Genomic DNA, 24,707 nt, shown 5'->3' on the forward strand with positions numbered 1-24,707 from the left:
GCCACCTGGGTTAGCGACTTCCCGACTTAAAATGGAGATCCGCAAAGAATGCAGGGAAATTCAGTCAAGCCAGGAAAAACTAGCAGGTGCAAAGTTTCCTGTGTATTAGAACTTGCAGAAACCCAGACAGCACTGAAACTAGCAACCATCCGCATATTAATGAGCGATCCCCAGGAACAATTGAAACATTTAAGGTGAATAAGGCCAAGCCAGACTCCTTGGCGCCAGCAGGAGCCAAGACAAAGGAAGGCCAACGGACACTCAGGAACCTCCCAGCAATCAGGGAACGGCTCCAGTATTGGAGAAATCGATCCAAGTGATCAGAAGGTAGTCCAATCACTTGGAACCAGGTACGGGGTCCGCCCAAAGGGGCGGGAAGCCCCTGGGGACTATAAAATAGAGTCCCCAAGTTCAATTTGTTCTTCTTGGCAGGGTCACTCAGCAGCTCGAAACAACCCTTGACAGTGACCTGCCTAGCTGCCGCATCAACCAAGTCAGTCTCCAGTCAACGCACGCTACGAGATAGGCGCTCTTAGCTACCAGTCCATACCAGCTTTTGAATCCTGCAGACTCAGAATCGAACGAAAGGCCATTTGTTCCCCTGACCTGGTGGGCCAGTTCCGAAGCTAAGTATAGGCCTTTTAGTGTTAGAGATAGTCTAGTAAGTAGAGTTTTATGCATGAGTAGTGATTGACTGTGTGTAATAAATGTGTTTTGATTTGAAACTTACTAACTGGTGTATTGAGTTATTGATCAGCACTTGAACTTGAACCTCTTGGCGGTATCATAAAAATACCTGGCGACTCTAGAGCAAAGGTTATAGAAACAGAGCAAATTAAGTAAAGACACAATGAGTAACGAATTAAGAGCCAACCAAAGTTAGCAACAAAACCCACGCAGACACGGGGAGAATGGGCAAACTCCACACAGACAGTGACCCAGACGGGAATCGAACCTGGTCCCTGGTGCTCTGAAGCAGCAGAGCTTTTTTTTTTTATAATTGTTTTTTTAAATTTAGAGTACCCAATTAATTTTTTCCAATTAAGGGGCAATTTAGCATGACCTAGCTTGCACATTTTTGGGTTGTGGGGACGAAACCCACGCAAACACGGAGAGAATGTGCAAACCACACGGTCAGTGACCCAGAGCCAGGATCGAACCTGGGACCTCGGCACCGTGAGCCTGCAGTGCTAACCCACTGCGCCACCATGCTGCCCTGAAGCAGCCGTGCTAATCGCTGTTCTAACATGCCAAGATTGGAGAAAGAAAATGAGCTATTGCTTAGCAACCAGTCACCACTTTTAAGGAAATGTTTTTTGAGTTTAGTTTTAACTGGAAGCCTGGGTAGAAGGAGCTTCACAGCAAGAGAGTGGACTTCTCTCTCAGCTTTGCTAGAAGAAAAGCCATATAATAGAGGAAGAGGCAAGGAAACAAGTACACGGCATTTGAAGAATAGCTTGTTAAGGAAACAGAGGAAACTGGAATTGGAACAGGGTACTGTTCACTGAAGCCACAGACATAGCCAAAAAGAGGTTGGCTAATGAGAAGGCAAAAAAGATCTAAAAATGATCCTAAGGTTTGTGATATTTCACTATAGCCTGTGATGCATTAATTGAAGCAATTGGTGGCTGGATCCCTAGAGTTTGGGTAAAAGCATTCAAGACAAAGGAATAATGAAATGAGAGATGGAAAATCTGGAAGCGGATCCTTGCTAAAACAGCTGAGAGAAAGCCTTGTTTGAAGGAATAATTAGAAAACCTGGAAACAGATCCTTCATGAAAACAGCCGATGGAAAGCATTGGTTGAAAGAAGATTTTAAAGCATGTCTTTTTGGGAGTGGAGTTTGGAAACACCTGTGTGACAATCATCTGGGTGGAATTTGTGGAGAAGTCCACAGAAGATTAGTGGAGTGGCATTGGCCAATTGGTTTCAGAGTAGCATCGGCCACTTGATTTCAGAGTGGATATTGTCTGACCACAGTTAGCCTTTTGGGTTTTAGGAACTGTGTGTTTATTGAGAACATTATAACAAAATATATATTGTGTAACCTGCATTATCGCCACAATCTGTGTACGTTTGTGAAGATAAGGGAAGGTGAAGAAGTATTCTATTACAGTCAAACTTCTCATCATTTATTTTTGTTGTTGTTAAAGCAATTTGAAATTGCTCTGACTCTGTTCTTACACATTTTCTTAAAAAAGTAAAATTTACAGTCTTTGAGACAGAGTTCCAGTTATAGTATCAAAGGGGATCGTAACACAAGCTGGACATAAAGAAAGATAATTGTGAGTTAATGGTGAGCTATCACAAAGACGGTATAACTGACATTAACTGTATAGTTGAATTGCCTTTTAGAGCATTTTGCCTGTGTGCGCACTTGTACAAAATAAAACAGCTACTTGTCTTTACCGACAGCTGACTCTACGTTAAGTATCTTTTCGATACTCCACAGCTGTGTAAAACTTACAAATGTTGATGCTCAAAGAGACTTTGGTGTGCTTGTATAAGAACCCTGAAAGTTAGCAGTTGCACCAGCACTTTAGGCTGGGGACGGGACCAAGGGAAATGCCGATTCGGGGGAATCGCAGATTTGAGCCAGGGAAGTGGGATGGGAGTTTTCAGAGATGGGAGGAGAAGTGAATCAGGGCATTAAAGGATTTGTTTCTAGAGGACCGGTTTGCAGGACTGGAGGAGCTGGGGGCGAAATATGGGTTGAGGCAGGGGGAAATGTTTAGGTATATGCAGGTCCGAGATTTCGTTAAGAAGGAGATACAGAGCTTTCCGGTGGCGCCGACCTCCATACTGTTGAAGGAGGTGCTGACGGCAGGGGGACTTGAGAAGGGGGTGGTGTCAGCCATTTATTGGGCGATTCTGGGAGAAAATAAGGCACCGCGGGAGGGGATTAAGGCAAAGTGGGAGGAAGAGTTAGGAGAGAGCTTGGAGGAGGGGTTGTGGTGCGAGATGCTCCAGAGGGTAAATGCCTCAACTTTGTGCGCGAGGTTGGTGCTGATACAGCTGAAGGTAGTGTATAGGGGGTACCTCACAAAGACGAGGAAGAGCCGACTCTTTGAGGGGTAGAGGATGTTTGTGAACGTTGCGGGGGTGGGGAGGGCGGGGGGCGTAAACCACATTCATACGTTTTGGTCCTGTCCAAAGCTGGCGAGGTAGTGTAAGGAGGTGTTCAGGGTAATTTCGAAGGTCGTATATGTGAGGCTTGAGCCGGGTCCTCTGCTGGAGGCCATATTTGGGGTCTCGGATCGGCTGGGGTTGGAAGCGGGTGCAGCGGCAGATGTTTTAGCCTTCACCTCATTGATCGCCCGAAGGCGGATCCTGTTGGGATACAGGTCAGTCTCTCCACCCTCTGCCCTGGCATGGCGGGGGAATCTGTTGGAGTTTTTAACACTTGTGAAGGTGAAGTTTGAGTTCAGCAGAAGTATGGAAGGGTTCTACAATTCATGGGCTTTGTTTATTATGCACTTTCAAGAATTGGATGACATCGAACATTAGGAGGGGTGGGGGTGGACTGTTGTTGGTGACTATGTATGGGTGGATAGTGGATTCCTGAATCCTTTACTTTGATGTTTGTATTTAAAATGTTGAGGGTTGGTGGGAGGGAGGAATTGTTGGCCAGGGGATTGACATTGTATTTGTTACGGTTGATTATTTGTTGGTGGGTGTAAATTTGGATGAAAATGGTAAAAAGGAGAATAAAAATATTTTTTAAAAAGAACACAAAGTTTGCATGCAGATGCAGCATGTAATTAGGAGACATGTTGCCCTTTATTACAAAAGGAGTGGAAGAATAAAGAAGTCTTGCGACAGTTGTAGAGGGAGGCTACATCTGGAATACTGTGTGCAGTTTCTGCTTCCACATACAAAGAAAGGATATACTTGCATTGGAGGTAGTGCAGTGAAGGTTCACGAGATTGGTGGGATGAGGGGGTTGTCCTATAATGAGAGGCTAAGTAAAATGGGTTTATATTCTCCTAATTTTAGACAATTAAAGGGATCTACAAAATTCTGACGGGGTTTGTTGGATAGACGTTGAGAGATTGATTCTGCCGGTTGGGGATTCTAAAACACAAGGAGCACAGTCTCAGGATTAGGGGCCAAGCAGTTAGGACTGAAATGTGGAGAGTATTACTTCACTGAAAGGGTTATGAATCGTTGGAATTCTCTACCCCAGGGGATTGCGGACGCTCCATCATTGAATACATTTAAGGCAGGGATAAACAGATTTTTGGTCTCTCCGGGAATTCAGGGATATGTGGAGCAGGTGGGAAAATGGAGTTGAAGCCCAAGATCAACAATGATTGTACTGAATGGCAGAGCAGGCTAGACGGGCAGCGCAGGTTGGGTGGGCCATATGGTCTATTCCTGCGTATAACATAGTGATAGACAATTAAAGTATAACATATTAAAAAGGCTACACATTTATGGTAATTTCAATGTGCAAATAATTACAATATATTGCAAATCAGAGGAACCAAAACTTAATTCTGAGCTCCAAATTATGGAAACCAGGGAAACTCATGTTCCAAAGAATACAGAAGAATAAAAAGAAAAAGCCAAGGATCACTCTGTGGCACATACAACAAACCATACTTTTAAAAACTCCATTCTCTAGATCTCAAAAATTGCAGGTCTCCCGTCACAATGAGGAGGAGAAAACCAAATTCAAAGACTCTCCTCCATGAATAATATATTACAGCATCACATTGTTAGATTAACCCCAGGATTCCTAGAAAGCTTCTACATAAATAATCAGAAATAAAAAAGGTTTAGTAGCAAAAAACAAACCTGCAGGCACAAAGGTCAATAAAAAATGTGTATATCGCTGGACTTCCGGTGGTGGCTATGAAGGAGTAAGTCGCACATTTGGTGGCTCCCACTCGGGTCGGACTTTTGGACCTTTCCCCTCAACCTTTTTCCGGTTTTAAGCTGTAAAGTCGAAGGCTGAGGCAATTGGGCACTGTTTCCACGTATCGGTGTATGGAGAAAAGAACCAGAATTGCACGAAAAGGCAGAAATAGGAAGATAGGCAAGAGCTGCGCTGAAGCTGCAGCAGGAGACAACATGGCCAAGGACCGGACCCCTGGTGTGTCGGCCCAGCGATCAACGGAGGAGTTGATGCAGGTCATCCAGGACGGCTTTGCCAAGCAGAAACGGGACTGCATGGACCCGATTAAAGAGTCGATTGATCGGCTGGAGCACAGATTGGACGCCCAGGATCGGGCGATCCAGAAGGTTGAGAAGGCGCTGGCTGAGGAGGAGCATCATCAAACTGCCGTGGAGCTGGAGGTCGGGATGTTGCAGGATCAGCAGAAAAGGCTTCTAGGGAAGGTGGAGGACCGAGAGCGCATACAGAGCGCTTGCGAGGAAGCCGCGAACGGGGGACCCTCCGAGAGCAATGGTGGTGAGATTCCACAGGTTCCTGGGCAAGGAATGTATTCTTCAGTGGGCCAAGCGAACGCGGAGCTGTAAATGGGACAACAGTATCCTGTGGGTGTGCCAGGACCTGAGTGTGGAGGTGGCCAGGAAAAGGGCAGGCTTCAACCAAGTTAAGTCAATCTTCTTCAAGAAACAGGTGAAGTTTGGACTGCTGTATCCGGCTCATCTCTGGGTCACATATGAGGACCAGCATCATTATTTTGAGTCGCCCGAAGACGCGCTGGACTTCGCCAAAAGAAAAGGACTGGTGGTGGGCGGAGAACTCGTGAACTTTGATGCAATTTGTTGGCTCATATTGGGTTTTTTTTTTCTGTTTTTGAGTTCTGTTTAAGAAGGGGAGGGAAAAAGTTTTTTCGTTTTCGGGCTTTCTTTTTGGTGAATGTTGGCAATGCCTTTTTCCTTGATGTGCAGTTTTGTGGGATGGAGACGGGCGACGTGCTTGTTTGGGTTTTGGTGTTTTTCCTTTTCAGCTGGGTGATTGTGCGTGGATTGTTAGATGAGGTCATTTGTTTGTATGAGCGGGGGGGGGAGGGCAGTGAGGGAACAATAGGTGGGAGACTTATTGACGCCGGGGGCGGGAGCAAGCTGGGTGAGCTAGCTCATGGAAGCGCAGTGGGGCAGGGGTGCCCATGTTTAGTTTATTGTATGGGTTAGGTTTTAGAGTGGTGTTGCTGTGGGGGGGTAGTTGTTCTGCTGACGAGGGAGGGAATTCAGTTAGGGGACAGAGAGGAGATCGGTGGCAGGGCTGCCGGGGGACGGGCCGCAGGAGGCCCGGCGCATGGGCTGGAGGCGGGCCCAACAAAGGGGATGGCTGATCGGCGGAGGCACTTTGCCCCCCAACTAGGCCGATCACCTGGAATGTTCGAGGGTTAAATGGGCCGGTTAAGAGGGCGCGTGTGTTCGCGCATCTGAGGGGACTAAAGGCGGACATGGTAATGCTGCAGGAGACACACCTTAGAGTAGTGGACCAGGTTAGATTGAGGAAAGGCTGGGTCAGTCAGGTCTTCCACTCGAGGCTGGACACAAAGACTAGAGGGGTTGCGATCTTGATCAATAAGCGGGTGATATTTGAGGTGGGTAGAATAGTTTCGGATGTTGGGGGGGGGGGGCGGGGGGGGGGGGGTCAATATATTATGGTGAGTGGTAAACTGGAGGAGATGAAGGTAGTGCTGGTTAATGTATATGCGCCAAATTGGGAATACGTGGAATTTATAAAGAGGATGTTGGGGAAGATACCTGACCTGGACTCGCACAAGCTGGTCATGGGAGGGGACTTTAATACAGTTATTGATCCCGGCCTGGATCGGTCATGCTCGAAAACGGGCAAGGTGCCAGCAATGGGAAAGGAACTGAAAGGGTTCATGCAGCAGATGGGGGTAGTGGATCCATGGAGATTTAGGCAGCCGAGGGTGAAGGAGTTCTCCTTCTACTCCCACGTGCATAAGGTATACTCTTGGATCGATTTCTTTGTTTTGGATAGGGCCTTGCTGGCAGGGGTAGTGGACACGGAGTACGCGGCGATCACAATCTCGGACCATGCTCCACAGTGGGTTGACCTGCAGGTTAGTAAAGATAGCAATCAGCGCCCACAATGGAGGTTAGATGTAGGGCTATTGGCGGACAAAGCGGTGTGCGAGAGGTTGAGGAAATGCATACAAAATTACCTTCAGGTAAATGACACGGGGGAGGTCTCAGCAGCGGTGGTCTGGGAAGCGCTGAAGGCAGTGATGAGAGGAGAGCTGAACTCGATCCGGGCTCACAGGGACAGGACGGACAGGGCATAGACAGACTGACTGGTAAAAGACATTCTAGAAGTCAGGAGGTACGCGGAGACTCCAGAGATAGGGCTTTTAAGGGAACAGCGGAGGCTACAGGCGGAGTTCGGCTTGTTAACCACAGGGAGGGCAATGGAACAGCTCAGAAAGGCGAGGGGGGCAACCCAAGAGCATGGTGACAAGGCTAGCAGGATGCTTGCACAGCAGCTCAGAAAGAGGGAGGCAGCTAGAGAAATAGGGAAAATTATTGACAGGATGGGAACTTAGTTGGGGATTCAGCAGGGGTGAGTAAGGTGTTCGGGGATTTCTACAGCAGGCTGTATAGGTCGGAACCCCCTGCAGGGCCGGAGGGGATGAGGCACTTCCTGGAGGGGTGACTTTCCCGAAGGTGGACGGGACCTGGTAGAAGGGCTGGGGGCCCCGATCGGGTTGGAGGAGATAGTGGAGGGCTTGAAGGCCATGCAGTCGGGTAAGGCCCCGGGACCGGACAGGTACCCAGCAGAGTTCTACAAAAAGTTCTCTGGGATATTGGGACCGGTGCTGATGAAGGTCTTTAACGAGGCAAGAGAAAGAGGGGTTCTGCCCCATGCGATGTCACAGGCCACGATTTCGCTTATCCTGAAACGGGACAAGAACTTGGAGCTATGTGGGTCTTACAGGCCGATTTCCATGTTGAACATAGACGTCAAACTGTTGGCCAAAATTTTGGCCTCCAGGATTGAGGATTGTGTACCAAACGTCATCATGGAGGATCAGACGGGGCTCGTTAAGGGCAGGCAGCTGTTGGCCAATGTAAGAAGACTGTTAAACGTGATCATGATGCCCCGGAAAGTAGGGAGGTGGAGGTAGTGGTCACGATGGATGCAGAAAAAGCTTTTGACCGGGTTGAGTGGGATTATTTATGGGAGGTTCTGGTGGCGGTTCGGATTTGGGAGGGGCTTTATTGACTGGGTCAGGTTGCTGTACCAGACTCCTGTGGCAAGTGTACGGACAAACAGGATGACTTCAGACTATTTTAGACTGCACCGGGGGAAGAGACAGGGATGCCCCATCTCCCCACTGCTGTTTGCGCTGGCTATAGAGCCGCTGGCAATTGCTCAGAGTGCCTCAAGGGGCTGGTCCGGGGGGGGGGCACAGAGTCTTGCTGTATGCGGATGACCTGCTTCTGGTCATCCGCATATTCAGATCCAATTGAGGGGATGGAAGAAATCATGGGAATTTAGGGGAATTCGGCCAGTTTGAGGTACAAGCTGAATCTGGGGAAGAGCGAGATGTTAGCGGTCCAGGCGAGGAGTCAGGAGACGCGACTGGGGGAACTGCCGTTCAGAGTGGTAGGCGACAGTTTCAGGTACCTGGGTATTCAGGTAGCGCGGGATTGGGACTGGCTACATAAATTGAACTTGGCCCAGTTGGTGGATCAGATGAAAGATGATTTCCGGAGATGGGATGCGCTCCCGTTGTCTCTAGATGGGAGTCCAAGCAGTTGCTGGGAGTGGGGGGGGGGGCGGTCGGCATGGGTGCCTGGGTGCGTATGGAGGCGGCTTCTTGTAAGGGCACAAGTTTGGAGGCGTTGGCAACTGCGCCTCTGCCGTTCCCGCCAGCGCGGTACTCCACCAGCCCCTTGGTGGTGGCGGCCTTGAGAGTCTGGGGGCAATGGAGGAGATATGTGGGAGCAGTGGGAGCATCGGTCTGGTCCCCAATCTGCGATAATCACCGGTTTGCCCCGGGGAGGATGGACGAGGGGTTCAGAGTATGGCGGAGAGCGGGGATTGAGAGAATGGGGGACTTGTTTATAGAGGGGAGCTTTCCGAGTATGAGGGCGCTGGAGGAGAAGTTTGCATTGGTGGGGGGAACAAATTTTGTTATCTGCAGATGCCGGACTTTCTGTGTAGACAGGTGTCAACCTTCCCACTCCTGCCGCTAAGGGGGATTCTAGACAGGGTAGTTTCCAGAGGATGGATAGGTGAGGGGAGCGTTACTGACATTTACAAGGAACTTATGGGATCAGAGGAGACGCAGACCGAGGAGCTGAAGCGAAAGTGGGAGGAGGAGCTTGGGGGGGGGGGGGGGGGGGGGAGAAGAGATAGAGGAGGGCCTTTGGGCGGACGCGTTGAGTAGAGTCAATGCGACCACAACTTGTGCCAGACTCAGCCTGATTCAATTCAAGGTCGTTCACCGGCCCCACATGATAGTGGCCCGGATGAGCAGATTCTTTGGGGTGGAAGACAGGTGCGCAAAATGTGCGGGAGGACCAGCGAACCATGTCCACGTTTTGGGCATGTCCAAAGCTGAGGGGATTTTGGCACGGGTTTGCTGACATCATGTCCAAGGTATTAAAAACAAGGTGGCATTGAGTCCAGAGGTGGCGATTTTCGGGGTGTCGCAGGATCCGGGAATCCAGGAGGAGAAAGAGGCAGACGTTCTGGCCTTTGCTTCCCTGGTAACCCGGAGGCACATATTACTAGCATGGAGGGACTCAAAGCCCCCGAAGTCGGAGACGTGGTTATCGTACATGGCTAGCTTTCTCTGTTTGGAGAAAATTAAGTTCGCCTTGAGAGGGTCACTGTTAGGGTTCGCCCGGAGGTGGCAACCATTCATCGACTTCTTCGCGGAGAATTAATCAGCAGCGGGGGGGGGGGGGGGGGGGGATTAGATTAGCGTAGATTAGGGGGTTAATTAATGGTGGGGAGGGAGGTGGTATTTGCACCATGTTTATATTTTCATATACATTGTTTATATTGCTGCTGTTACAATGCCAAAAAAAAGTACCTCAATAAAATGTTAATTTTTTAAAAATTTGCATATCCACATATATGCAGTGAAAATAAATTTCTACGTTGAAACAAGTTTTGATTTAAGATGTTAAAACAATTACATGAAAATCACGACCATCAGCTCCTTGTAAACCTCAGACACCTTCCCCTCCCCTACTCCCTTCCTCGACAACACTATTTTGCTGTCTTTGGACTGTGGGAGGAAACCGGAGCACCCGGAAGAAACCCACGCACACACGGGGAGGATGTGCAGACTCCGCACAGACAGTGACCCAAGCCGGAATCGAACCTGGGACCCTGGATGAAGCAATTGAGTGTGCATAGTCACAGAGTCAAGCATTCTTTAATCCCATCTTCAAAGTTGGTCAGCATTCTTTGATAATGTGAGTCATTGTTTGGACTGCACCACAGCTGCATGGTGATGGGTGAATGGGACTTGACACCCAGTAAGAATATGGGCAGCAGAGTGTTGGGTGGCACCAGAATAGATTGTGGGAGGGTGGCCAAGAGTGAAGTGGGAACAGTCAAGTTTAGAGATAGCAAAGGCACAGAGGAGCGTTGGAGCAGCAGAGCTGAGGCAAGGTGAAATGGGACAACAATGTTACGAATAGGTGGTCTTTGCACAGATGTGGCTGGAAACTCAAATATTCCACCAAAGTTTCAAATGGTCTGAGACAGCCTCAGACAGTTATCAGGGAGGGAGATGGAGTTGGTGAGTGAGCATTGTATCTTTTCGAAGGGCCACTGGACTTTGGAACTCTCTTCAACTGAGAGCAGTCAGTGGTGACTGGATCATTGAATGTGTTCAAGGCTATAGTCAGATTTTAGTCAAAGATTATCATAGAATTTACAGTGCTGAAAGAGGCCATTCGGCCCATCGGGTCTGCAACGGCCCTTAGAAAGAGAACCCTACTGAAGGCCACGCCTTCACCCTATTCCTGTAACCTAGTAACCTTTCAGTAACGTAACCTTTTTGGGGGGACATTAAGGGTAATTTAGCATGACCAATCCACCTAACCTGCGCATCTTTGGACTGTGGGTGGAAACCGGAGCATCCGGAGGAGACCCACACACGGGAAGAACGTGCAGACTACGCACAGACAGTGACCCAAGCCGGGAATCGAACCTAGGACCCGGGAGCTGTGAAGCAACTGTGCTAACACTGTGCTACCCATATGGAAGGGGTAGCCGACAGGTCAGTGGAATTAAAGCCACAAAAGAAAAATCAGCCATGGTCTTACACAATGGGCAGAGCAGACTCAATGAGCAAAATGGCCTACTCCTGCTCCAATTCCTTATATGATCTCACCATACCCAGGATACCAGGCCCTTCCCAGTTATCCCTCCATTACCCGACGCAAAGGTAACAACTCATGACATCACAGCACTTATTGATGATATCAGCAATGGATTTAAATAAGAAGATGCATAATCATAACACACCATAACAATGAATATTCATGGCATGCAAACACATTACAAGTATGGCCCGTCACAGGCCAGGATAATGCTGGACACGGCGCAAACATGGCACTGACTTCACCTCTGCAATTCAACTTGCCATCAGGAAATCAAAATTTGGCATCTCACATTTCCCACCCTTGTCTGGATTTGTTTATTGTCACGTGTACCAAGGTGTACCAAGGTACAGTGAAAAGTATTTTTCTACATGCAGCTCAAACAGATCATTTAGTACATGAAAAGAAAATAGTAAAAGGGCAACACAAGGTACACAATGTAAATACATAGACACCGGCATCGGATGAAGCATACAGGAGTGTAGTATTAATCAAATCAGTCCCTAAGAGGGTCGTTTAGGAGTCTGGTAACAGCGAGGAAGAAGCGGTTTTTGAATCTGTTTACGCGTGTTCTCAGACTTTTGTATCTCCTGCCCAATGGAAGAAGTTGGAAGAGTGAGTAACCCACGTGGGAGGGGTCTTTGATTATGCTGCCCACTTTCCCAAGGCAGCGGGAGGTGTAGATAGAGTCAATGGATGGGAGGTGGGTTCGTGTGATAGACTGAGCGGTGTTCACGACGCTGAAACTTCTTGCAGTCCTGGGCCAAGCAGTTGCCATACCAGGATGTGATGCAGCCTGATAGGATGCTTTCTATGGTGCACCTGTAAACGTTGTTGAGAGTCGATGTGGACATGCCAAATTTCCTTAGTTTCTTGAGGAAGTATAGGCGCTGTTGTGCTTTCTTGGTCGTAGCATTGGCGTGAGGGGACCAGGACAGATTTTTGGTGATGTGCACACCTAGGAATTTGAAGCTGTCAACCATCTCCACCTCGGCCCCTTGATGCAGACAGGGGTGTGTGCAGTACTTTGCTTCCTGAAGTCAATGACCAGCTCTTTAGTTTTGCTGGCATTGAGGGATAGATTTTTTTTAAAATTTAGAGTACCCAATCATTTTTCCAATTAAGGGGCAATTTAACGTGTTCAATCCACCTACCTTGCACATCTTTGGGTTGTGGGGGCGAAACCCACGCAAACACGTGGAGAATGTGAAAACTCAACACGGACAGTGACCCAGAATTGAACCTGGGACCTCGGCGCCATGATGAGGGATAGATTGTTGCCGTTACACCACTCTGCTTGGTTTTCTATCTCCCTCCTGTATTCTGACTCGTCGTTCAAGATCCGACCCATTGTGGTCATATCGCCAACAAACTTGTTGATGGACTTGGGATCAAATTTTTCCACCCAGTCGTGTGTGTGTAGTACGCAAGTGTATAGTGCATAAGTACGCAGCATTGAGGACAATCTTGGAGGAGGTGTTGTTGTTTATTCTTACTGATTGTGGTCGGAGTCAGAAAGTCGAGGATCCAGTTGCAGAGTAGGGAGCCAAATCCCAGATTTTGGAGCTTTGATATGAGCTTGGCTGGGATTATGGTGTTGAAGGCGGAGCTGTATTCAATAAATGGAGTCTAATGTAGGTGTCCTTGTTGTCGTGATGCTTCAGGGATGAGTGTAGGGCCAGGGAAATGGCATCTGTTGTGGACCGGTTGCGGCGGTATGCGAATTGCAGTGGATCTAGGCATTCTGAGAGTATGGAGTTAATGTGCCCTCATGACCAACCTTCGAAGCACTTCATTACGACTGAAGTCAGGGCCACCGGACGGTAGACGTTGAGGCATGTTGCCTAGTTCTTCTTTGGTACCGATGTGATGGTGGTCTTCTTCAACCAGATGGGGACCTCAGAACAGAGTTGGGAGAGGTTGAAGATGTCTGCGAACATATCTGCCAGCTGGTCCGCGCAGCATCTGAGTGCATGACCAGGGACCCCATCCGGGTCCATCGTCTTCCGAAGATTCACTTTCACGAAGGCCGATCTGACTTCGGAAGCTGTGATAGTGGGTATGGGTGTGTCCAGGGCTGCTGGGGCAGTAGACAGTGGTTTGATGATTTCCGGCTCCAACCGAGCATAGAATGCATTGAGTTCATGCGTGGCTGCTGGAGATGCTGCTCGGCTTCGCTTTGTAGCCCGCTATGTTGTTTAGGCCTTGCCACGACCGACGAGAGTCTGTAACACTAGACTGTGACTCTAGCTTGGTCCATCCCAGATGCCTTTGCGGAAGTCGTACCTGGATTTCTTGTATAGGTCAGGGTCGCCTGACTTGAACGCCTCAGACCTTGCCTTCAGAAGGGAGTCAAATTCCTGATTAAGCCATGGTTTCGGAGTTGGTGAACGTATGCACTACTTTCTTTGGCACATAGTCGTTCACACATTTGCTGATGAAGTCTGTGACGGTGGTGGTATACTCGTTCAGGTTGGTCGCTGACTTCTTCAATGTGGACCAGTCCACTGACTCCAAGCAGTCACGTAGGAGCTCTTCTGTTTCCTCGGACCAACACTGCACGACTTTCTTAACCAGATTCTCCCACTTAAGTTCCTGTTTGTATGCTGGGAGAAGGAGCACCGTCTTATGGTCTGATTTTCCAAAGTGCAGTCAGAGGAGGGAACAGTAGGCGCCCTTGATTTTTGTGTAGCAGTGGTCGAGAGTGTTGCCGCCCCTGGTGGAATAGATGTGTTGGTGGAATTTTGGCAGTACACTCTTGAAGAGACCTCTTGTTGTGGTCCCCGGCCACGATGAACAAGGTGCTCTGTTTCATTGTTGTTTATAACCATGATGTGGAGATGCCGGCGTTGGACTGGGGTGAGCACAGTACTAAGTCTTACAACACCAGGTTAAAGTCCAACAGGTTTGTTTCGATGTCACTAGCTTTCGGAGCGCTGCTCCTTCCTCAGGTGAATGAAGAGGTCTGTTCCAGAAACACATATATAGACAAATTCAAAGATGCCAAACAATGCTAGGAATGCGACCATTAGCAGGTGATTAAATCCTTACAGATCCAGAGATGGGGTAACCCCAGGTTAAAGAGGTGTGAATTGTATCAAGCCAGGACAGTTGGTAGGATTTTGCAGGCCAGATGGTGGGGGATGAATGTAATGCGACATGAATCCCAGGTCCCGGTTGAGGCCGCACTCATGTGTGCGGAACTTGGCTATAAGTTTCTGCTCGGCGATTCTGCGTTGTCGCGGGTTTATAACCATGTACAGTTCATCCCTGAATTTCCATCCACCATCATCACCTTCACCCCCCTTAAGATTTTAAGATATTGTGACAACTGGAAGACTTGAGGAATATTGGATTCTAAGTATTGGGCAATTTAAGGGTTAAAAGCCTGGGGTGAGAGGGTGTTTGATTGCAAGTCATGTTTTTTTAAATAAAATAATTCTGTTTTTCAGGACCTGGGTGTTTTTAGCAGCCAAAAGATGAAATTGACAAAGAAATGTGTTCTTCAGTGTAAGCTAATGGTCTGTGGTTTGACTGGGGACTTAATGTACTTTGCAGCCTGCAGAGATAATTTGGGTTTTTTTTCCGCTTGGGGAGTTTAGGTCATTGCTGAGTGGATCCAAGGATTTCAGAGAGACATTTTGAAAGGCAGTTTATGGCAAACAATGTGGAGAGAGGCTGTTTTTGGAGAAAGCTGGGGAGAGAAGAGTTGAATTCTGATCTGCCTGATGAGGAGTCCACAATTTTCCCACAGCAAGGTAGAGATCTATATGTTTATTTTCTTATTGTTTTATGGGAAATTGAGTCGTAGTGTTAAAGTATAATTGTAAGCTGTTCTTTTTGGGTGTGAAATTGAATATTGTCTTCATAATAAAGTTTTGTTTTCAAAAATAACCAAGCCCTATTTCTTCATGCAATCACTCCTAGAGTGAATCATTCCTTCGGCACAGTCTTACAAATAAAATAAAATATTGGGGTTCCAGTCCAGTATCCTGGCCACTATTGGGGTCTGGTCTGGGATGATAATAAAATAAAACAGTTCTCCATTTGCTCATGCATTTAGGAAAACATTAATATGGCTTTAAAGTCCACGACAACTCTGCACTATCTAGTCATGCGCAGAAAATTCCCATTCTGAACACCACCAGTAACATTGTTCAACTCACGACAATACCGGCCACGCACGATTTTTATATTTTCGTCCTTTATTCAATAATGATAGAAGATTAAAAGATCACAGTTTCCGAATCAGCCCTGCCACTTGTAAATCCATCATTAGCAAACACGGGTATCAGTGGATGCTTGGCGAAGCTAAGCTACATTTCCACACAAGTTGAGGATGGAGCAGACAGTTTACACCCCTATTGATAAGCTATAGAAAAGGAGGATCTATTTGCTGTAAAAAAAACAAAATAATGCAACCCTAAACAAGCAGGGGAACGATTCAAACTATAGCAGCATAAACAAAGCAAGGCACCATAGACAAACCACAGCACCATACACAAGCACCATATTTATCATGGCACCAGATGCAAATCAAGGTACCATATACAAATCTAGGTACCATTGCCAAACCATGGCACCATATACAAATCAAGGTGCCATGTACAAACCACAGCACCATAAAAGCCACAGCACCCTCAAACCACAGCACCATAAAGGCCACAGCACCATATACAAATCAAGGTACCATATACAAACCACAGCACCATATACATACCACGGCACCATATATAAATCAAGGTACCATACACAAACCACAGCACCATATACAAATCAAGGTACCATATACAGACCACAGCACCATATAAAAATCAAGGTATCATTGCCAAACCATGGCACCATATACAAACCACAGCACCATATACAAACCATCACACCATATACAAATCAAGGTACCATTGCCAAACCATGGCACCCAGGGGCGGATCTACTATGAAACGAATGAAGCTTAAGCTTCAGGGCCCCTAATCCCGGAGGGGCCCCAGAAGCGACTTTAGTCCACATTGCTTAAACATTTTGGGTCTACTGTATGAGAAGGGGTTTAAAAAAAAAATAATATTAATAATATAGTGTAATTCAATACAAAATAATAGTTAAAATAAAAATTAAAAGGTTATTAAAGTATCATGTAGACTAGCCGCAAACAAAAAAGCATTCAAATTAAGGATGTTTCATTCTAAATATATTTAATATAAAATAATTATAAATAATTTAAAACACTTAACATTTATGACAGAAATACAAACAGTAGATGATGTGTCGTAACAAAAAAAGGGGAGCCGTTGAAAAGGCAATCACAGTGCTAACGTGAATTTTCAACGTGATAGCACTTGTGATAGCGATCTAGACAAGAATATTTTTCAATAAAGTGTTCATAAGATTACAATATTTTTATTATCCCTACTCAAAAATAAACATTATATTTAGAAAAGTAAGGTAAGTAATAAAGGTGAAATAGTGTTAGATTAGCCTGAGCCTATTGTTTTCATGAAGAGGTGAACGGAAGGTAGGTTATGACCGCATAGCCTAGACTAATACTATATTACAAGTATTTGAAAAAGTAATAAAAGGGTGAATTTGTGTTAAATTACAGGTGTTTATTATGAAAAGTGTTCAAATAATGGTAAAATTGTGTTACATTACCTTAGCCTATGAGTTTTGGTGGCCTAGTCTTGCCTAACTTAGTCTAGCCTAGCGTAGGCTAGCTTGAACATAGCCTAGTTTAGTCTATTTAGCTTATTTATCTTTAAAATCTTTAAAAATGGCGCTTTACTTTCTGAGAAGGGTTTTTAAAAAAAACCTCTCAGAAAGTAGACCTAAAATTGTTTCCTTTCAAAGCGTGTGACTAGACTCAAATTTATTAATTTTTTGTTGTATATATTTCAACAATCCCAAAGATTGAGAGTCAGTAGCACAGATGTTGTAAAGGTGGAGTGTCTCGCTAAGTTGGCTGTTCTGCTGTGGCTAATGTAATTTCCCCCCCTTTTTAAACAGAGGTCAAGACCCTAGAGGAATAACAATGACTTCACAAAAGTACTTAAGTGGATACCAAAAACACAAACTCAATGAAAAGCGATCTGACCAAATTTCTAAATGTCAAAAACTAACAAACTATTTTGCAATGTCAAGTTTGTCAACACCTACAGTTGAAACAAGCCAAGCAAACACCATTGAAGACAGTGATAGTGCACAAACCGTGGGAGCTCTTTCTAGCAATATTCAACCCACTGTTGACGCTTTTGATACAGATGACGATCACAGTGGTCAACATGAAAGTACCGTGGAACAAGCAGAGACTGAGCAGAAACATGAAACAGGAGGCAAATTCAGTGATTTTAAAGAATACAGTGACCTCAAAAACTGGCCCATAACAGTTGATAATGATTTCATACAGAATTGTTTAATGCAAGACATAGTTTTTTTTCAATATACCGAATCAAGCAGGGTTTACAAGGAGCAAAACAGAAGTTTCTCAAACAAATATTTTGAAAAAAGATTGAAAAATGGCCAGACTGTGATGAGATCCTGGTTAATTTACTCAAAGAGCAAAGGCTGTATATACTTGTTTGCAAACTCTTTTCTAAATGCCAAACATCACTTACAACAGGTGGGTTTTCTGACTGGATGAATGTACTCAGAACTCTGGAGAATCATGAAGACAGTATGGAACATAAGGGGGCGATGTTGTGTTAGATAACAAGAAAGTCAAATAAAAATACTGTGGATCAGCAACTTGAAGAACAGTGAGAAAAACCATACAGTACTATTTTGAAGTACTGAAAAGAGTTGTAGCTGTTATAAAGTTTTTAAGTGAAAGAGGTTTGGCATTTAGAGGTCATGGGGAGAAGTGGGGCTCACCAAATAATGGAAACTTCATGAGGACCATTGAACTTATTGCAGAGTTCGACCCATTTTTACATGAACATCTCGAGAAATGTAAAAATGAAAAAGGAAATGCTACTTACCTATCCAAACCAGTGTATGAAGAATTGATAGAAATCATGGGAAAACATGTGCAAGATGAAATTGTGAATCAAATCAACAACCTAGACACCAAATACTACTCTATTATTGTTGACTCTACACCTGACCTGACACATATTGACCAGCTGGTAATTGTGGTTCGATACTGCTGTACTGGAAAACCTTGTGAGAGATTTTTAACATTTTTACCGATAGAAAACCATTCATCCACGACCTTGTTCAACAAGTCCTGGGTAAACATAAGCTTTCACTTGAAAATATCCGTGGTCAGTCCTACGATAATGCATCTAACATGAAGGGCTCGGAGAAAGGGCTGCAAGCACTCTTTAAACACATTAACAGGTACGCAGACTATGTACCATGTGCAGCCCATTCACCTAACCTTGTTGGAGAAAAGGCAGTGTCTACTGTACCTGAAGTTGTTGACTATTTTGGCATTTTGCAGGAGCTGCATGTTTTCTTTTCTGGATCTCCACGAAGATGGGGGATTTTAAACACACAGAGCAATCTACATTTTACTCTAAAGAGCTTAAGTGTAACTAGATGGTCTGCATACTATGAAGCAGTCTGGGCAATTAAAAATGGATATACGAGTTTACAAACTCTCAAACATATTTTTGAAGACTCAGAAGAGAAGCCTGAAGGTAAACGAGATGCAAAGAATTTATACCACAAGTTGGTAAAGCTGGAATATGCTATTTTAACAGTCGTTTGGGAAGATGTGCTGGAGCGTTTCAATAAAACAAGTAAGAAACTCCAAATCCCTGGTTTTGATGTATTTGAAGGTTATCTTCTGCTATCATCTTTACTTTTGTTTGTAAAGAACTCAGAGAAAATTCAGCCGATAGGATTGCACACTATGAATCAGAAGCAAAAGGTTTGTGTGAAGATATCACCTCAAGTTATTCTGATGCTTCCAAACACATTGTTACAAGGAAATTTTCAGATGGAACAAGTGATATTGCTTCTGTGAGAGGAGCTGACAAATTTAGGAAAGAAGTTCTATATCAACTCTATGACTGCTTGATAATCCAGTTACGCAAGAGGGTTGGCCGAAAGGATCAAAGGTTCAAGTTCCTCTCAGAATTCTGGTGAACAATTCTGAAATTGATGAGGACAGTATTAAACTTATAATATTGTATTACAAAGATGATATTGACCACAAATTAGTAAACGAGTGTTATCAGTTCAAAGAATATTTGCACCTTAGGAAATCCCAGTACACAGAAGAAAACACACCATCTAAAATGCAATGCACAGAAGTTCTTCAGCTTATTTGTGAGCAACAACTAATTGAAGTGTTCCCCAATATTACTACTGCGCTTAAGCTGTACTTGACAATGCCTATCACGAGCTGTGAAGCAGAAAGGAATTTTTCAAAGCTATCCTTTACAAAGAACAAATTTTGGTCCATCATGACTGAAGAGCACTTAAATTCTTTATGCATATTGTCTGTAGAAAATGACATTGCAAGGAAGCTCTCATATGACAAAACTGTACGTGAATATGTTGCTAGAAAAAACAGAAAAAAAGAGTATTTTGAAAAATGTGCTTCATGTAGTATGTATTCTCATAGGTGTCTAAAATAAAAAATTATATTGACTGTGGTCTTTTCTATGTTTTATTTCATCATTCTATGATGCATCATGCATGGATATAACATTTCCCTAATTTTCATCTCCCCATAACTCAAAAACTGTAAAAATAGGAAATTTTTATTCACATGTGACTTTGACATGTGAGATAATCCAGTACAGCAATTTTAATCAAAATCTGAGATGTAGTGGTTAATTTTTAAAAAAATTTGTGGTGATCTGGCATGGAACAACCCCATTGAAGAAGATAACAGTGCTTACCCAGGCCCCGTTGCTGGTTGCGAAGGGGCCCCCCTAACAGTTCAAGCTTCAGGGCCCCAAAAATGTAAGTCCGCCACTGATGGCACCATATACAAACCACAGCACCATATACAAATCAAGGTGCCATAAAACCACACGATATACCAATCAAGGTACCATTGCACCATCTACAAACCACAGCGCCATATACAATTCAAGGTACCATATTAACCACGGCACTATATACAAACCAATACACAGCTGAGGAAAGAGTTTCTGCGGGTGCCCTTTACCTGTCCTCACTCCGATGAGTTCGCCCGCTTTATTATTATTATTAATGTTGTTCTTGCAGAGACAAGCGCTCAGCATTGATCGGCTCCACACTCGCGATCATCACACCACAGCCCAAAGGAAAAGGCGGTTGCGACAGCTCAGCCTCACCGAACTGCACCGGGCGCCGCTCACGGCCTTTCCGGGGTCCCGGGGGGGGGGGGAGGGGAACCGGAAACCCCGCCCCCCGGGCCACGAGCCCTCCTTGCGCGCGGGTGGCAGAGGAGCTGCGGCGGCGGCGGGGGGGGGCTGCAGCCGCTGCACCTCCGGCTCGGGTGCAGATGTTCAGACATCTGGCGCCCTGCCCCTCGGCAGCCGCGCCTGTGCATCTCACGTTTCCAGCGGGGTTTTAAAAAAATGAATTATTTGAGCTTGCAGAGCCAATGGCGAATTGCATTATTTTTTTGTTGGGAAAACAAATTAAAAGGTGACCCAACAACCTCAAAAAAGATGCTAAATTTCCAAGCAGCTCTAAATATAACCCTTTTGATCACCATTATATCAATGATATAATATACGATGGATACACTTTCTTTAGAGAAGGAAATCTGCTGATCTTTTATTTATTTATGGGATATGGTACCAGTTGCTAGACCACCATTTATTGCCCACCCATAATTGATCTTGAGAAGCGGGCGATGAGCTGTCTTCTTGAACTGCTGCAATCTAAGTAGTGTAGGTACACCCATAATGCACTTATGGAGGGAGTTGTAGGATTTCATCCATTCACTGAAGGAATGGCAATTTATTTCCAAGTCATGGAGGGAAACTTGCAAGTGGTGGTTTTCCCATGTGTCTGCTGCCCTTGTCCTTCTAGATGGCAGTGCGTGTGTAAGGTGCTGCCTAAGGAGCCTTGGTGAGTTCCAGCAATGCATATTGTAGGTGGTACACACCGCGCGCCACTGTGTATTGGGCCTACAGGTGACTCCAGACTCACATCAATGCAGTTGACTCTTCACTGCCCTCTGAAATGGCTTAGCAAACCACTCAGTTCAGGCGCAGTTCGGGTTAGACAACAAATGCTGGCCTTGCCAGCAACCCTCACACCCACTGAAGGAATAAAAAAAAATAGATTAAATATCATGGATTAAATATTTTTTAAATTAATTTACAGGATTTGGGCATCGCTGGTTAGACCAGCATTTATTGCCCATCCCTGGTTGCCCTTCAGAAGGTGGTGGTGAGCTGCCTTCTTGAACTGCTGCAGTCCCTGAGGTGTAGATTTATTAACGTACTGAACATAAAATGCCTCCCAATAATAATAACAGAAAATGCTGAAAATACTCAGCAGGCCCATCAGCGTAGGGACGAACTGTTAAGGTTTCAGGACTGTGACATTTCACCAGATAAATACTGCTTGCTGTGATGATAAAAGATCATCCACCTGAAGGGTTAACATTTTTTTTCGCTTCACAGTTGCTGCCAGACCTGCTGAGTGTTTCCAGCATCTGCTTTTGCATACATGCCCCCCCCCCCCCCCCCCCCCCAGGAAGACAAACAAAAGCTGTCCAACAACTCAAGAACAGATCAATTTTTAAGCCCATGTTGTATGAAGGGAATTAGTTGTGGGGTCTTTGTAACATAGGTTATGAGAGGAAAGCCAACATGAACTGAAGGCATTTGTCAGGGCTAAAAGGCTGGGAACAGACGAAGCCTGCGTGGAATATAAGGAAAGTAGGAAGGAACTTAAGCAAGGAGTCAGGAGGGCTAGAAGGGGTCACGAAAAGTCATTGGCAAATAGGGTTAAGGAAAATCCCAAGGCTTTTTACACGTACATAAAAAGCAAGAGGGTAGCCAGGGAAAGGGTTGGCCCACTGAAGGATAGGCAAGGGAATCTATGTGTGGAGCCAGAGGAAATGGGCGAGGTACTAAATGAATACTTTGCCTCAGTATTCACCAAAGAGAAGGAATTGGTAGATGTTGAGTCTGGAGAAGGGGGTGTAGATAGCCTGGGTCACATTGTGATCCAAAAAGACGAGGTGTTGGGTGTCTTAAAAAATATTAAGGTAGATAAGTCCCCAGGGCCTGATGGGATCTACCCCAGAATACTGAAGGAGGCTGGAGAGGAAATTGCTGAGGCCTTGACAGAAATCTTTGGATCCTCGCTGTCTTCAGGGGATGTCCCGGAGGACTGGAGAATAGCCAATGTTGTTCCTCTGTTTAAGAAGGGTAGCAAGGATAATCCCGGGAACTACAGGCCGGTGAGCCTTACTTCAGTGGTAGGGAAATTACTGGAGAGAATTCTTCGAGACAGGATCTACTCCCATTTGGAAGCAAATGGACGTATTAGTGAGAGGCAGCACGGTTTTGTGAAGGGGAGGTCGTGTCTCACTAACTTGATAGAGTTTTTCGAGGAGGTCACTAAGATGATTGATGCAGGTAGGGCAGTAGATGTTGTCTATATGGACTTCAGTAAGGCCTTTGACAAGGTCCCTCATGGTAGACTATTACAAAAGGTGAAGTCACACGGGATCAGGGGTGAGCTGGCAAGGTGGATACAGAACTGGCTAGGCCATAGAAGGCAGAGAGTAGCAATGGAGGGATGCTTTTCTAATTGGAGGGCTGTGACCAGTGGTGTTCCACAGGGATCAGTGCTGGGACCTTTGCTCTTTGTAGTATATATAAATGATTTGGAGGAAAATGTAACCGGTCTGATTAGTAAGTTTGCAGACGACACAAAGGTTGGTGGAATTGCGGATAGCGATGAGGACTGTCGGAGGATACAGCAGGATTTAGATTGTCTGGAGACTTGGGCGGAGAGATGGCAGATGGAGTTTAATCCAAATGTGAGGTAATGCATTTTGGAAGGTCTAATGCAGGTAGGGAATATACAGTGAATGATAGAACCCTCAAGAGTATTGAAAGTCAAAGAGATCTAGGAGTACAGGTCCACAGGTCATTGAAAGGGGCAACACAGGTGGAGAAGGTAGTCAAGAAGGCATACGGCATGCTTGCCTTCATTGGCCTGGGCATTGAGTATAAGAATTGGCAAGTCATGTTGCAGCTGTATAGAACCTTCATTAGGCCACACTTGGAGTATAGTGTTCAATTCTGGTCGCCACACTACCAGAAGGATGTGGAGGCTTTAGAGAGGGTGCAGAAGAGATTTACCAGAATGTTGCCTGGTATGGAGGGCATTAGCTATGAGGAGCGGTTGAATAAACTCGGTTTGTTCTCACTGGAACGAAGGAGGTTGAGGGGAGACCTGATAGAGGTATACAAAATTATGAGGGGCATAGACAGAGTGGATAGTCAGAGGCTTTTCCCCAGGGTAGAGGGGTCAATTACTAGGGGGCACAGGTTTAAGGTGAGAGGGGCAAGGTTTAGAGTAGATGTACGAGGCAAGTTTTTTACGCAGAGGGTAGTGGGTGCCTGGAACTCGCTACCGGAGGAGGTAGTGGAAGCAGGGACGATAGGGACATTTAAGGGGCATCTTGACAAATATATGAATAGGATGGGAATAGAAGGATACGGACCCAGGAAGTGTAGAAGATTGTAGTTTAGTCGGGCAGCATGGTCGGCACGGGCTTGGAGGGCCGAAGGGCCTGTTCCTGTGCTGTACATTTCTTTGTTCTTTGTTCTTTGAAAGGAGTATGGGAGGAGTCCCAACATCAGCTTTTTATGATGCAGTTAGGGGCTGTTACCATTTAAAAATAAATCTAAATGCCTCATTTTGACCAATGGAGCTATGCCACAATTGTTTTGCAAACCACAAACTTTGTTGCATTGTTCTGAGTTTTTAAAAAAACAACCCCTATTAGCAATATTGTTCATAAGTATGTATGCTACTGTGACAAATGTAAGAAATGGTCATATTTGGTCCTATTTTTTGTAGTAATGTTATTAAAACCTGACATTAAACAATAAACCTTCTCAAGGTCAATTATGGCAATAAATGTTGGCATAGCTGCTGCTAGAGTGGTGATTAAGGTGTCTTAAATAGGAGGTCATCATCGATTTACAGGTGAGAACCATTTACTTGGGAACCATTTACTTGTTTACATTTAGCTAGCTAATGGAATATTGTTTAGGTTTGAAGGATCCACTGCGTGTAATATTTTATGAAGGGTATTGTCTTTGATCCTGGCTAAACTAGTCAAGGGGCATCTTCTAAGTAGAGACAAAATAATGCCTTATGCTTTAGGTACAGTTGTGGGCTGCGCGGTGGCACAGTGGTTAGCACTGCTGCCTCATGGCACCGAGGTCCCAGGTCCAATGCCTGCTCTGGTCACGTTCCGTGTGGAGTTTGCACATTTC

The 24,707-nt window shown here is 45.5% G+C and overlaps 1 protein-coding gene across 2 annotated transcripts in view; it reads right to left on the reverse strand.

Annotated features, from left to right (window-relative positions):
- LOC140403708 (uncharacterized) overlaps positions 1 to 20,618 on the reverse strand; it is a 364,979-nt gene extending 344,361 nt beyond the window's left edge. Inside the window, exon 1 of one of the 2 annotated variants that reach the window (XM_072491906.1) lies at positions 20,414 to 20,618. The gene's annotated coding sequence lies outside the window, so the exon portion shown is untranslated. Of the gene's footprint in view, positions 1 to 730; positions 752 to 20,413 lie in introns of those variants that run through there. The other variant, XM_072491971.1, reaches the window with a different exon arrangement.
- Between the last annotated feature and the right edge of the window lie 4,089 nt (positions 20,619 to 24,707).

This window comes from Scyliorhinus torazame, chromosome 1 (assembly GCF_047496885.1).
Source record: "Scyliorhinus torazame isolate Kashiwa2021f chromosome 1, sScyTor2.1, whole genome shotgun sequence".
Taxonomy (NCBI): Eukaryota; Metazoa; Chordata; class Chondrichthyes; order Carcharhiniformes; family Scyliorhinidae; genus Scyliorhinus; species Scyliorhinus torazame.